We start from the raw sequence: 13,350 nt of genomic DNA on the forward strand, positions 1-13,350 counted from the left end.
ATAAAAACTTAAACATACATGTTTATCACGTACTATCATAGTCATTGTCATAACCATTACACAACTAAATGAGTTCTTAAAAAAATGGGAGGTGTTACATCATCTCCCCCTTCAAACTTAACACCTCCTTGGTGTTATTATTCATCAGGAAATAATTTAGGATAAGAAGCCTTTATGACCTCTTATTTTTCTGAGGTTTCTTCCTCAGCAATAAAGTGTCGCCACTACATTTTAACTTGAGATATGACCCAATTCCGCGGTACGGTTTCCCTCCGTTCCATAATGTGGAGTGGTTCGAGCAAGAAATGTCCTTCAGGCGCCACCTATAAAATATGCCAATCAATTACATGATAGCTATCATGCACATATTTTTTTAATAGCGACACATGAAATACATTATGTACTTTAATACGAGCAGGTAGAGATAATTGATATGCTATTGTTCCTATTCAATCCAGTACTTCAAATGACCCACAGTACCATGGTGCCAGCTTAGCACAGCTACCAGTACTCAAAGTACTCTTGCGAGGCTTGATTTTCAAATACACATGTTCCCCCATTTGAAATTCTTTAAAAGTCCTTTTTTTATCTGCATAACGTTTTTGCTGATATTGAGAATTTTTAATATTTTTCTCAATTATTCGCACTATGTCTTCCATTTCACCCAAGAGCTCGGGTCCAAGGATCAACCTATCCTCTAGTTGACTCCAACTGGGAGGGTCATGGAATTCTCTGCCATAAAGAGCCTCAAAGGGGCTCATTTTAATGGAAGCCTGATAAATATTGTTATAGGAAAACTCAGCTAAATGCAAATAGTCCTCCCATTTTGCAGGTCTATCCATCACATACATTCAAAGCAGGTCTTCCAAGACTTGATTAGTTATTTCAGTTTTCCCATCCTTCTGTGAGTGATATGCTATACTAAATTTTAGTTTGGTACCAAAATTCCCAAACAATGATTTCCAAAATTTTGAAGTAAACTTTGCATCCCAATCTAATATGATCATTTATGGTATACCATGTAATCTGAAAATATCTTTCATGAATATATTTGAAATTTGTGTTGTTCCAAAGGTAGATTGTACAGGAATAAAGTGGGTTTCTTTTGTCAGTACATCTACTACCACCATAATGGAATCATGCTGGTATCGAGTTCTTGCTAATCCAATTATGAAAGCCATGGAAATCATTTCGCACATCCACTCCAAAATAGGTAATGAATTCAATAGACATGTCGAATGTTGATGTTATACTTTCACTTGTTGGCATTGCAAGCAACTTTCCAAGTAATCAACCACCTCCCTTTTCATTATAGCCCAAAAAAAATGTTTTCGTAAAGCAGTTATCATTTTCTGGTATCCTGGGTGGCCTGCATATGGCTCCTTGTGTTTCCCATACAAAATTATTTGTTTCAGAGGGGTGCTATTAGGAATGACCCATCTACCTTGGTAGGTGATAAATCCTTAAGGATTGATCACATACCTTGTTTTTTTACCTCTCTGTATTTGTTTATACAATTCTTGGTATTATGGGTCCTGTTGACCAACTAACCTTACATGTTCTTAAAAATCCGTTCTTACACTTACTCCCGTGTGTGCAAAAAAAGAATGAGCATACTAACTTAATGCATCAACTATTGTGTTCTCCTTCCCTTTAATATGCTTGATTTCAAATTTGAACTTGCTAAGGAAGGCTAACCATCTTTCCTGTCTCGCATTCAGGTCAGATTGACTAAAAAAATATTTAAGATTGATGTGGTTTTTCATTAAAACAAACTTTTTACCTAATAAATAATGTCTCCACATTCTTAACCCATGACTTACCGCAGCCAATTCCATATTATACACGACATAATTCTCCTCGTGTTTCTTCAGTTTCTAGGATTCATAGGCTACTACATCATTGTTTTCATAAAGAAAATATCATTTTCTGGTATCCCGGGTGGCTTGCATATGGCTCCTTGTGTTTCTCATCCAAAGTTATTTGTTTCATAGGGGTGCTATTAGGAATGACCCATCTACCTTGGTAGGTGATCAATCCTTAAGGATTGATCACATACCTTGTTGTTTTACCTTTCTGTATTTTTTTATACAATTCTTGGTATTATGGGTCCTGTTGACCAACTAACCTTACCTGTTCTTCAAAATCCGTTCTTACACTTACTCCCGTGTGTGCAACGGAAGAATGAGCATACCAAATTAATGCATCAACTATCGTGTTCTCCTTCCATTTAATATGCTTGATTTCAAATTCAAAGCTGCTAAGGAAGGCTAACCATCTTTCTTGTCTCGCATTCAGGTCAAATTGACTAAAAAATATTTAAGATTGATATGGTCTGTCATTAAAAAAAACTTTTTACCTAATAAATAATGTCCCCACATTCTTAATGCATGAATTACTGCAGCTAATTCCAGATCATACATGATATAATTCTCCTCTTGTTTCTTCGGTTTCTAGGATTCATAGGCTACTACATCATTGTTTTCATAAAGCAGTTATCATTTTCTGGTATCCCGGGTGGCCTGCATATGGCTCCTTGTGTTTCTCATCCAAAATTATTTGTTTCAGAGGGGTGCTATTAGGAATGACCCATCTACCTTGGTAGGTGATCAATCCTTAAGGATTGATCACATACCTTGTTGTTTTACCTTTTTGTATTTGTTTATACAATTCCTGGTATTATGGGTCCTGTTGACCAACTAACCTTACCTGTTCTTAAAAATCCATTCTTACACTTACTCCCATGTGTGCAACGGAAGAATGAGCATACCGACTTAATGCATCAACTATCGTGTTTTCCTTCCCTTTAATATGCTTGATTTTGAATTCAAATTCGCTAAGGAAGGCTAACCATCTTTCATGTCTCACATTCAAGTCAGATTGACTAAAAAAATATTTAACACTGATGTGGTCTGTCATTAAAAAAAACTTTTTACCTAATAAATAATGTCTCCACATTCTTAATGCATGAATTATTGCAGTCAATTCCAAATCATACATGAAATAATTTTCCTCGTGTTTCTTTAGTTTCTAGGATTCATAGGCTACTACGTCATTGTTTTGTAGCAACACCCCTCCTAAACCTTTAAGGCGCGCATCCCGACATACTACAAACTCCTTATCAGAATCTGGTATCTGTAAGACAAGAGCCATGGTTAGCATTTTTTTAAGTTTATTGAAGCTTTCTTGACACTTTTCCATTCATTCAAACTTTGTCTCTTTTTACTATAATGAGGTGATGGGGTATGCCAATCTAGAAAATTCCTTCACAAATCTACGATAGCATCTTGCAGTTCCCATAAAGGAACAAAATGCAGATACATCCCTTCGTACTGGCCATTCCAAAATGGCTGCAATATTCTTGGGGTCTATTGCTAACCCTTCTTTACATATAACATGTCCTAAGTATTGTATCTTGATTTTAAAAAATTCACACTTACTACCTTTTGTGTACAGTTTATGTTCTCTTAATGTCTTCAGTACCAACCTTAAATGTTCTTGATGTTCCTCCTCATTTTTGGAGTACACCAAAATGTCATCTATAAAGACTAATACAAAGTGGTCTAGATACCAGTGAAACACGCTGTTCATGAGACACATGAACGTTGGAGGGGCATTGGTGAGACTGAATGGTAGAACCACAAACCCATAGTGCCCATACCGTGTTCTAAAAGTCATATTCTGAATATCTTCCTCTTTAATCCGCAATTGATGATACCTCGTTCTCAGGTCAATTTTTGAAAAGATTGATGCCCCTATAACTTGATCAAATAGATCATCTATTCTTGATAAGGGGTATCTATTTTTCACTATTAATTTGTTCAATTGATGGTAATCTATACACATTCTATATGTACCGTCCTTCTTTTTCACAAATAGAATTGGTGCTCCCCAAGGAGAAACGTTGGGTCTGATGTAACCTTTGTGTAGTAACTCCTGCAACTACATTTTTAACTCCCACAATTTTGGAGTACTCATACGATATGGAGTCCTAGACACCGAAACAGCCCCAGGCACTAGATTTATCGTGAAGTCTATATCTCTGGATGGGGGTAATCCCAGAATTTCTTCTGGAAAAACATCTAGGAATTCCTTGATAATTGGAATCGTTTCTAACTTCTCTTGTTTAGACAACTGGGGGTTGGCCTCAACCTATGCCAAATACAATTGACAACCTTTTCTGGCACTTCTTTTCAGTTGTAAGGCTGAAATTTGTCAAACCATTATCGGTTTCACTTTTCCCTTAATTACTATCAGGACCCCATTCATTCCTACACATGTAACTGTTTTCTCCAAACAATTTATAATAGTAGCTTGGTTTTCTAACTAGTCCATTCCCACTAATATGTCATATGACCCAAGTGGGAGAAGATTCAATTCTACCTTTGAGGAATAGCCATTAAAATCAACAAGGAACTATTTCACATACTGAGTTATTCTCTGATTAGTTCCTGTGGCTATCTATACTAGTCATGCATTTCTAAATTTTTCTATTTTCATATTGCATTTTTCTACAATTTGTGGTCTAATAACGCTTAAATTAACACCCAGATCTATTAAAATACACACGGTTTGGTTTAAGATTTTACCTTCTGTTTCCAACATAGTGGCCTGATGTTCAACTTGTCGGTTTTCCAGGGCGGCGCTAATCCTCGGTATGTTTCTTGCAACATCATTTATCATAGTGGCCTTCCAAACTATCTGTATGTTTTTCATAGATTAGGAGTTGTGTGGGAAGTCCCTCATCATATGTGATTCCCCGCATCCCCAACACCTTAGCGGTTCATTGGCGATGCCATTATTTTTGTTGTTTTGTTCTGTCACTCTTGAACCCATGTCGGACTAAGTTGGAAAGGGTACTTCTCCTCTAAACCCTTTTCTTTTCTGATGATCTCTACCAAAATTTCTCAAGTAGAGTGGTTTTTTCTTATTCACTCCCCCACCAATTCTACCGCCTTCTTTGGTCCTCCAGAGTTTTCCACATTCATTTTTAATTTTGAACTATTGATAACATAGCCTCGCCTTTCTGACCACTTCATCCATGGTCTTTGGGTTATCAAACTAAATTCTCTCCTTGTAAGAGACTAGAAAATAGTTCAGGAACCACTGAATTTTAGCTTTCTCTTCTTTCAAATAGGGTACATATCATAAAAAATTGGTGAATTTGTTTACAAATTCGTCCATAGTCAGTTGCCCCAACTTCAGCTCATGGAATTCCTTAGCCCTGTCATCATAATAGCTCTCACTCAGGAATCTGGCCTTGAATTGCTTCTGAAATTCCTCCCATGATATTGTTTTTTATTCAAGCATTTGAAAACCCTTTATATCCTCCCACCATAGGGTGGCTTTACCCTGCAATTGCTAAATTTCCAACTGCACTTTTAGATTTCTTTCATATTCATATACTTGAAAATATTTAGTCATATTCAACAGCCATGCTTCTTCATGCTCCTCCTTCTCTCCATTAAATATTGGTGGTTTGATTTTTCTAAATTCTCATTGTAATTCAGCTTTCCTTCACTTCTTATACACACTTGGTGATTTGGGATCAGATTCCCCCCTCTTCCCAACTTATCGGATCCTATCTTCCTTGCACCTTCCTGGTCTACACTTTTATGACTAGACTTCTTTGTCCATTCTTGGATTAGCTTCTCCTGTTCTTCACTAACTCTCAGCAACTTTTCATTACTGCTATGAAGTTGAACTAACTCCAATTGCAGTGTCTTTACCATTTCCACCAACTGAGAGCTTATGGCAAAAGTACTACCTAATTCCCCCAGTTCCACGTACAATTCCTCTTCTCCTATATTAGGCAGCATAGGTCCTTCCATAACTGTTCAAATTCAAATTTTTACCTACACCATAATTCAGATTTGATAAAAACATATTAGATAATATATATGTATATATATATATATATATATATATATATATATATATATATATATATATATATATATCCTATATATATATATATGCACATATATAGATATATATATATATATATTCCTTAATTTTTGCACAATCTGCTTTAATATAGATGCCCACTTACAAGCTCAAAAGTAGAACTCTGCTCTGATACCATTTGTAACGAACCTAATTTACATCCCAAATTTTTTTATTTTACTTTTTTTGTTTTCTTTCTTACTTATGAAATATGCATTATTCTTAAAAATTATTACAATCCCATAATTAAAATTTGATATACCTAAGCCTTTACGCATCATTGCTGAATAATTAGGTCCTTGTTATGTTTATGTAAGGCACAAGTAACATTGGTCATGGTCAAGGGGGGGTGTCAATGTGGCTAAACTCTATCTGTATACTTGATAAATATTACACCCTACCCCATACCCCTTTACATTCGCCCTTTCACCTATAGTGGTAACACTTTTACACATGTCGCGGAGTGTTAGATTTCAATGTATAACAGTTGTACTCATCCGTTTGTTTTGATACAGACTAGGGTAATACACCATTCCATTGTGATGCTAGGTGTAACCCATGTCCATTCAATTGAACTGGAACAGTGCATCCGTTCCCTAGGCACGCATCCCCAGCATTGAATTTGTCGAGGTGTTTTCAAGAGCCCAGATCTGCCACGATTCAATCTACTACCCAAATCCTCCCTCCACACCCTAACATCATTTTAACTACCTTCTCTGTTGGGGTTTTCCATTTTCTCCTTGCGGCATATAAGGCCAAGGTTGGGGTAAGGGTTTCTCCCTTCTTTTGTTGTGTTGTGACCGTTCCCTGCTCACAGAGTTCACATTGTAACAACTCCTCCCTCTGATTTTGGCCATTTTGTGAAAGAGTTAAGGTTTTCATAGTGACGACTCGACTTGGCGGCCACTCCAAGAGGAATAGGGTAATATTCTGCCCTCTGTTTATACTCCATTAACTTTAATTTCATTTGTCACTTTAATTACCTTCTGGTTAATTTTATTTTTGGTTATTCTCCTTGTTAATGCCAATAATTCCTCGTTATCACACCCCTCACCAAAATGGCACTACCCATGGTCTTAGGTAAGTTTCTCCCAGAGAATTTAAGAGAAAACCCACTTCTAGAGTTAATTTCCCCTTCTACTTGGTTTTCATCCTATCATCTTAGCTTGGATTATGTGATTTACCTTGCAGGTTTGGAAAGTGGTTTTGGGTTCTTACGGCTCAACAGGTAACCCCCAAAATCTCTCCCTTTTGATACAAGTTGTATTGATTCACAGTTATACTTGTCTTTTGGTTGCTTTACTGATGGTATGCTTTTTATTGTCTCAGGTACACCCCTAGAACAACTAATCTGATGCACATCTTCATAAATTAAAGCATTTAGTTAGTGTTGGTTGTTTGCTTGACAGGTTCGTGACTTTCGCTCCACATGGGCTTTCCTTCATTTTGTTGCTTATGGTTCTGTTCCAATCACTTTCGTCTTGCTGTATGCGGATATCTGTGTAGTTCAAACTCAGTGAAGCTGGATATGCCCTCGGTTCACTTGGGATTTTTGGGTTTTTACCCATGACCCTTTGTTTCCAAAATCTTTGGTGGAAAGATGTTTTTTACTACCTGGTAGCGATAGCGCAACTTTTTTTGCAGGGCTTAAGTTTGCCCATAGTTCAGTTGTCAGATATATATATTTTTATCTTTTGTTATTATTTTGAGAAGATAGCAACTATGTTGGATGTATGAGGGTTTTTTAGGGTCACCTTGGCTGTTTCGGTCTGGCCCTCTGGTTTCTTTAAACATAAACCTGATCCGGGTGGTGAGAAAACTTGCCTAATTATGCTAAATATTTGAATTAGAATTCTCCTATGATTATGGACATTTGGTTCAATTTTCTTGTAGATTCAACGGATGTCATTTTCTGTCTTCTAAATTAACTTAGATTTTTGGTCCATATGCCCAGTTTTTCTTATACGGAAATAATGATGGAACCATCATGTGAACGTCGATAGTATAATCGCACTTTATTCCTTGTTTTATTATTCTGGTTAAATATCTACTGGACATAATGACTTATGTTTTCTTCAGAAGTATTATAGCTGTAGGGTGTCAGTTTATTACATTTTTCTTACCTAGTTTCAGTACACTTCATCTAATGCTAGGCATACCTGCTTACTTAAATTATGCATTCATATACAAAAGAAATCACTGTATCGTTTCTTTTAGGAGGATTCTATCTCATACTCAACAGTTTGCCTAAATCTCTTTATGTATTTATCTTTTGGAAGCAAGTAATAATATGTCCTTCGAATAATTACTATACAAATCTAGTCTTTGGTATAGTATCTCCATTTCAAATGTTAGTATGCCATCTGGCCTACAAAATTGTCCCAAAATGTTTTAAATACTGTAGTAAACCAATCCTTCGCAATACCAGATTTTCTAAGCTATAGCTCTATAGGTAAGGCGTAATGTATCCTAGGTTTGCCTTGGAGATTTTGCAAGTACTAAACAGAAAGGTCTGTTTCTTCATAGTTGAACAACTCCATGATACAATCCCCTTATCTCACCAAGGAATCCTAAAATGGATTGTAACTAATCACCAATATACACTTCCTTTAACAGTACTCGAAATTTTAGGAACATAATTCCTAATCAAATCACTTACAGACTTGTCTGTCTGGCATTCTCTATACATCCTCAACTGCATACTTTCAGTTAAAATATTTCAAAATGCATTACCCAACATTTCCTATACAAAACTATAAAATTTTCCTACATGCAAACCAATCGTCCAATTAAACTACACTAGTTAGCATATTCATTTGCATACATTCATTGGAAACCTTAACATACATGCTCCTATTTCAACCATTTATAAACTTATACAACAAAAGTTCAACACGCTACCCATAGATTATATAAACTCTTCAAATAAGAAAATTAATTAAACTATAGTTGGTAACTAACCTTCAACATGCATCTAATACAAAACAATACGTATAGTTAATAGTTTCTGACCAATACACTCCAGATCAGAAAAACAATGGTTGATAGCACCAGACCTCCCAACCTTCAATCCTTTGATTCCCCCCGAGCTATGACAACTTTCTAGGCATGAGTAACCACTACTCCACCTTGATCATGCTTATTTATCATTATCATGTTCACAGATTTTTTTTCCTTGGTAACATCTTTCCTTTAGGGGTTATGTTTCCCCTTAGCCTAGGCTTTTCCATTTTTTTCCTTAAAGCTAAAAGTTTGCCTTTTCCACTTGCAGTGCTTTTATTCCCAATCTTTATCTACCACTGGGTTGGCATATATATGTATATGTATAGGTATATACATATACATATACATATACATATATATATATATATATATATATATATATATATATATATCTATATATATATATATATATATATATATATATATATATATATATATATATATATATATATATATATATATATATATATATATATGTATATATATGTATGTATGTATGTATGTATGTATATGTGTATGTATATATGTATATGTGTATGTATGTATGTATGTATGTATGTATAGGAAAAATCATGATGAATGTGATTCCTCTCAAATTCTGGCAAGTTTCATCCTCTACTCTGGTGTCAGCCAATGAAATTTCTAACATAAAATCAATAACTTTATTAATAAAAACTTAAACATCCAAACATACATGTTTATCACGTACGAGCATAGTCACTATCTTAACCATTACACAAATAATTAAGTTCTTAAAAAAAATGGGAGGTGTTACAATGGAAATCAACCATGCTCAACCATGGTCCAACATTGTGTTCTGACGAAGATTGTCTCGATATGAAAATCAATCATGGTCAACCATGGTTAACCATGGTTAACCATGGTCCAACCTTGCATTGTGACAAAGATTGTCTCTATATGGAAATCAACCCTTAGGGTTTTAGTATTAATCCCTTGGGTTTATTGTTCGTTTGGGTTTATTATTCCTTGCTCAACCATGGTTTATTATGATTCCAACCATGGTCCAACATCGAATTATGATAAGGATTATCTCAATATGAAAATCAATTATGGTCAATCATGTTTATTTTAGGGTTTATAATATTTATCTTAGTGTTTATAAACATTGGGTTTATAATATTAGTCCATTGGGTTTAATATTATTCCCTTAGGTTCATAATCCCTTGGGGTTTTAGTATTGATCCCTTCTGTTTATAATGTCAATGCATTGGGTTTATAATATTCATCATTTTCAACCATGGTCAAACATAACCAACCATGTTCAACCATGCCCAAACAAGGCTATATATGGAAATCAACCATGGTCAACCATGTTTATTTTAGGGTTTATAATATTGATGTTAGGGTTTATATCCCTTGGGTTTATAATTGTTATCCCTTAGGTTTATTATTCCCTTGGGTTTATAATATAAATTCCTTGGGTTTATTGATCATGGTCAACCATGGTAAATCATGGACAACCATGGTTAATATTGGGTTTTTAGTATTAATCCCAATGGTTTCTTATTCCTTTGGGTCAAACATGGTGAATCATAGTCAACCATGGTCAAGCATGATCAAATGTCACTTTGTGACAAAGATTGTCTCCATATGAAATTCAACCATGGTCAACCACGATCAACCATGATCCAACGTCACATTGTGACAAATAATTAATTATTATTATTAATTATTTACATTATTAAATATTATTAGGCAAAATGGAATTAATAATTATTATTACTATTTAATTAATTAATATTCATATTATTAATATTTTTTTGTTAAGCTTGGCAGGTCCATTCCATTTTCTATTATATAATTAGCAAGTTTACACTACACAAATTAACCAGGTGGCCTCAACTTTCCCTGAAGGGAAACCAAGTCCGTTAGCCACCGATTAGCGTTATAAGCCATCCAAAAGCAATATTGTCTTAACCTTTCCAGCCAGGCTAGATATTTTTCTATCTCATGTCCATACACCACATAATTGAAAAAAATGACACTTGTAACATGAAAAGTAAAAGCTAACCCCATGAAACAAAATTATGCATGGTTAGGAGTCTAATATTTCTGATCCTCTAGTGTAGATGCGACGGGAGCTGGGTCCTCAACAGTTGCCCCTGGCATACCATACAGCTCCAGAATGCAAGGGATGTGGCAGTCGATGTTGTCCATCCTGATGTCCTGTTTATGCAGCTGGAAGAGTATTTTATCCATATCCTTCTTATAGTTCGGCATTCTCTATAGAGTCACCTCCATGCCCATGGATATCTGCTCCATTGCCTCGCCTAGTAAACTCTTCATTAACCAATACAAGTACAGTGTTTGCTTGAACTGTGTGATTGTCCCACGAGTGTTACCTGGATCTAGAACTAGAGTCCTCCAGTTATCCATCTCTTCCTCTGTCTCGCTTCCTTTTTTTACATCCTCTTCCCATTCTTCTAGCAGTTTTTGGATGTTAGCATTCATCCCCTCGCAGTAAGCCTTCGCAACTTCGGTGATGAGGTTTTCTACTGATTTTCGGCCCTTGTGTGTTTCCGATGTGCTCATCCCCTTATCTTTCCTAGGTTTCGAGCCTCTCCTGCGACGCCCCCGACCTCTCATAGCTCGTACCATAACCAATTTTCCAGAACATTAATGACACCCATAATAAATTAGAATAAAACATAGACTTTTCGTTATACACCACGTCGTCATTACATGATTCTTATCTAGTCCATTCCTCATCGTATTCATGCTGGAGTGGGCTGAAGCTCGTAGCGCCCAAAGGGAAGGTCCTTGTCCCTTACCCCTTGGACCACCTCTATTCCCATCCCACTTACCAATGTTTGTATGTAGGTCATCCCTTCCTGGCACAAGATGAGCCCACAGCCCCTTCTTGATTCTAGCAACATACCTGCGATAGTTCCAATCCCTTGTCCCCTCGATCTAGGGAAGAGTGGCTTTGCCTCTCAGGTCCCCCCAACTGGGTTTACACTCAGGATTTTTGGCCTTTCCATCATTCCCGTAAGATTTCTAGCTACCCCAGCGGTTGCTTTACGAGCCAAGGTCGTGGCTACATCCCCAACCCCTACCATTAACTTCCCCCTGCCCTCTCTACAAACCTCTACCTCTCATGCATTTCGGTGCCACTACCAAGCTTCCCCTCATCTTTATCTACAGCGTGTCAAGCTTCCCAACTCCATAGCCCCCCCATCATTCATGGGTTTTACCCATTTGGTAGAGGGTATAAACACAAAACTAGGCCATGGCAAGCAATTTCCTCCCCCATTTCCACCAGTAGTTTTCTATTCCCCAAATTTTCTGCCTAATTCTCCTCCTTTCACCCCAGTATAACCCCAACTAGAACATAATTGCAATGGTGAATCGAAGCTGAATTACATACCCAGAGTGTGCAGTTGTTCGTTGTCGGCCTTCGTTCTTCTTGGTCTGATGTCCTCCCACTGCACTATATCGCCACCCTTCGTCCCAAGCTTTCTTTCTAACTCTGCACATTGAATACCCTCTCCTACCCACATACCCAGCCTTATCTTATATCCTACCACCTTACCCACTTCCCCAGCATGCATTCATGTCAAGGGTCACCACACTCCCTGCCTTGAGCATGTGGGGGACAATGGTAATAAGTGCCCTAGTACTATGCATGGCTACACCCAGGTTGTCCCAACTGGTGGCCCACATCCCGATCAGGTTCATGAGTTGCTTGGATTCTGATTTCTCGGCTATGTCTGGAGTCCTGGGACAGTATCACCTCCAGGGATTTGAAGGTTTCCTCCCATGGCCGGACTGGCCACTGTTTTTCTAACCTCTCCGGCTGATGATTGCACCCCCAATTAGCTAGGAAGTCAACCCCTTTGTTTCCTTCCCTCCTGACATGTCTGACCTGAATGTATTCGAATTTAGGGATGATTTCACCCATCCCTTGGATGAGCCTTGCTGTCCTCCAGCTCTGACTGAGTTTATCCCACTTAGTACCATTGTTTATTTTTGCCACCATATTTATGACCAGACTTAAATCTCCTTCCACCTCTAGGTTTCGATATCCCATTCTAACATCAATTAGGAGACCCTGTCTCACTGCAGCAAACTCCGTCTCATTGTTGTTGACTATCCCATAGCTCTTAGCATAAATAATCCTTGTGTTAGCCTGGGGTCCCAGAAGAGACCACCTAGCCCTACTTCTCCTCAGTTTCCTTTGGAGGCCCCACTAAAGTTAAGTTTCATAAATCTTTCTTTCAGGGGGATGAAATGGAACCCAAAGATCGCACCTACCCTACTTATCTTCCACACTATAGTAGCAACCATCCCTGAAGCTAAATTGAGTTTTTGAAGGATATGGACTTCTTGGGGAGGCACTTTCCTGTCTTCATGGTGCCAAGTCTCAGCAAGGATTGTTTC

The 13,350-nt window shown here is 37.1% G+C and overlaps 1 long non-coding RNA gene across 1 annotated transcript; it reads left to right on the forward strand.

Annotated features, from left to right (window-relative positions):
* The first annotated feature begins 6,395 nt into the window (after positions 1 to 6,395).
* On the forward strand, positions 6,396 to 7,818 carry LOC149201884 (uncharacterized). Its single transcript, XR_016253481.1, has 3 exons — positions 6,396 to 6,868; positions 7,138 to 7,174; positions 7,356 to 7,818. It is a non-coding gene; the product is annotated as an uncharacterized LOC149201884 (long non-coding RNA).
* The last annotated feature ends 5,532 nt before the right edge of the window (positions 7,819 to 13,350 follow it).

The sequence above is a fragment of the Pinus tabuliformis genome, chromosome 2_1 (assembly GCF_031772625.1).
Source record: "Pinus tabuliformis cultivar Carrire ecotype Pingquan chromosome 2_1, CPIR1, whole genome shotgun sequence".
NCBI lineage: Eukaryota > Viridiplantae > Streptophyta > Pinopsida > Pinales > Pinaceae > Pinus > Pinus tabuliformis.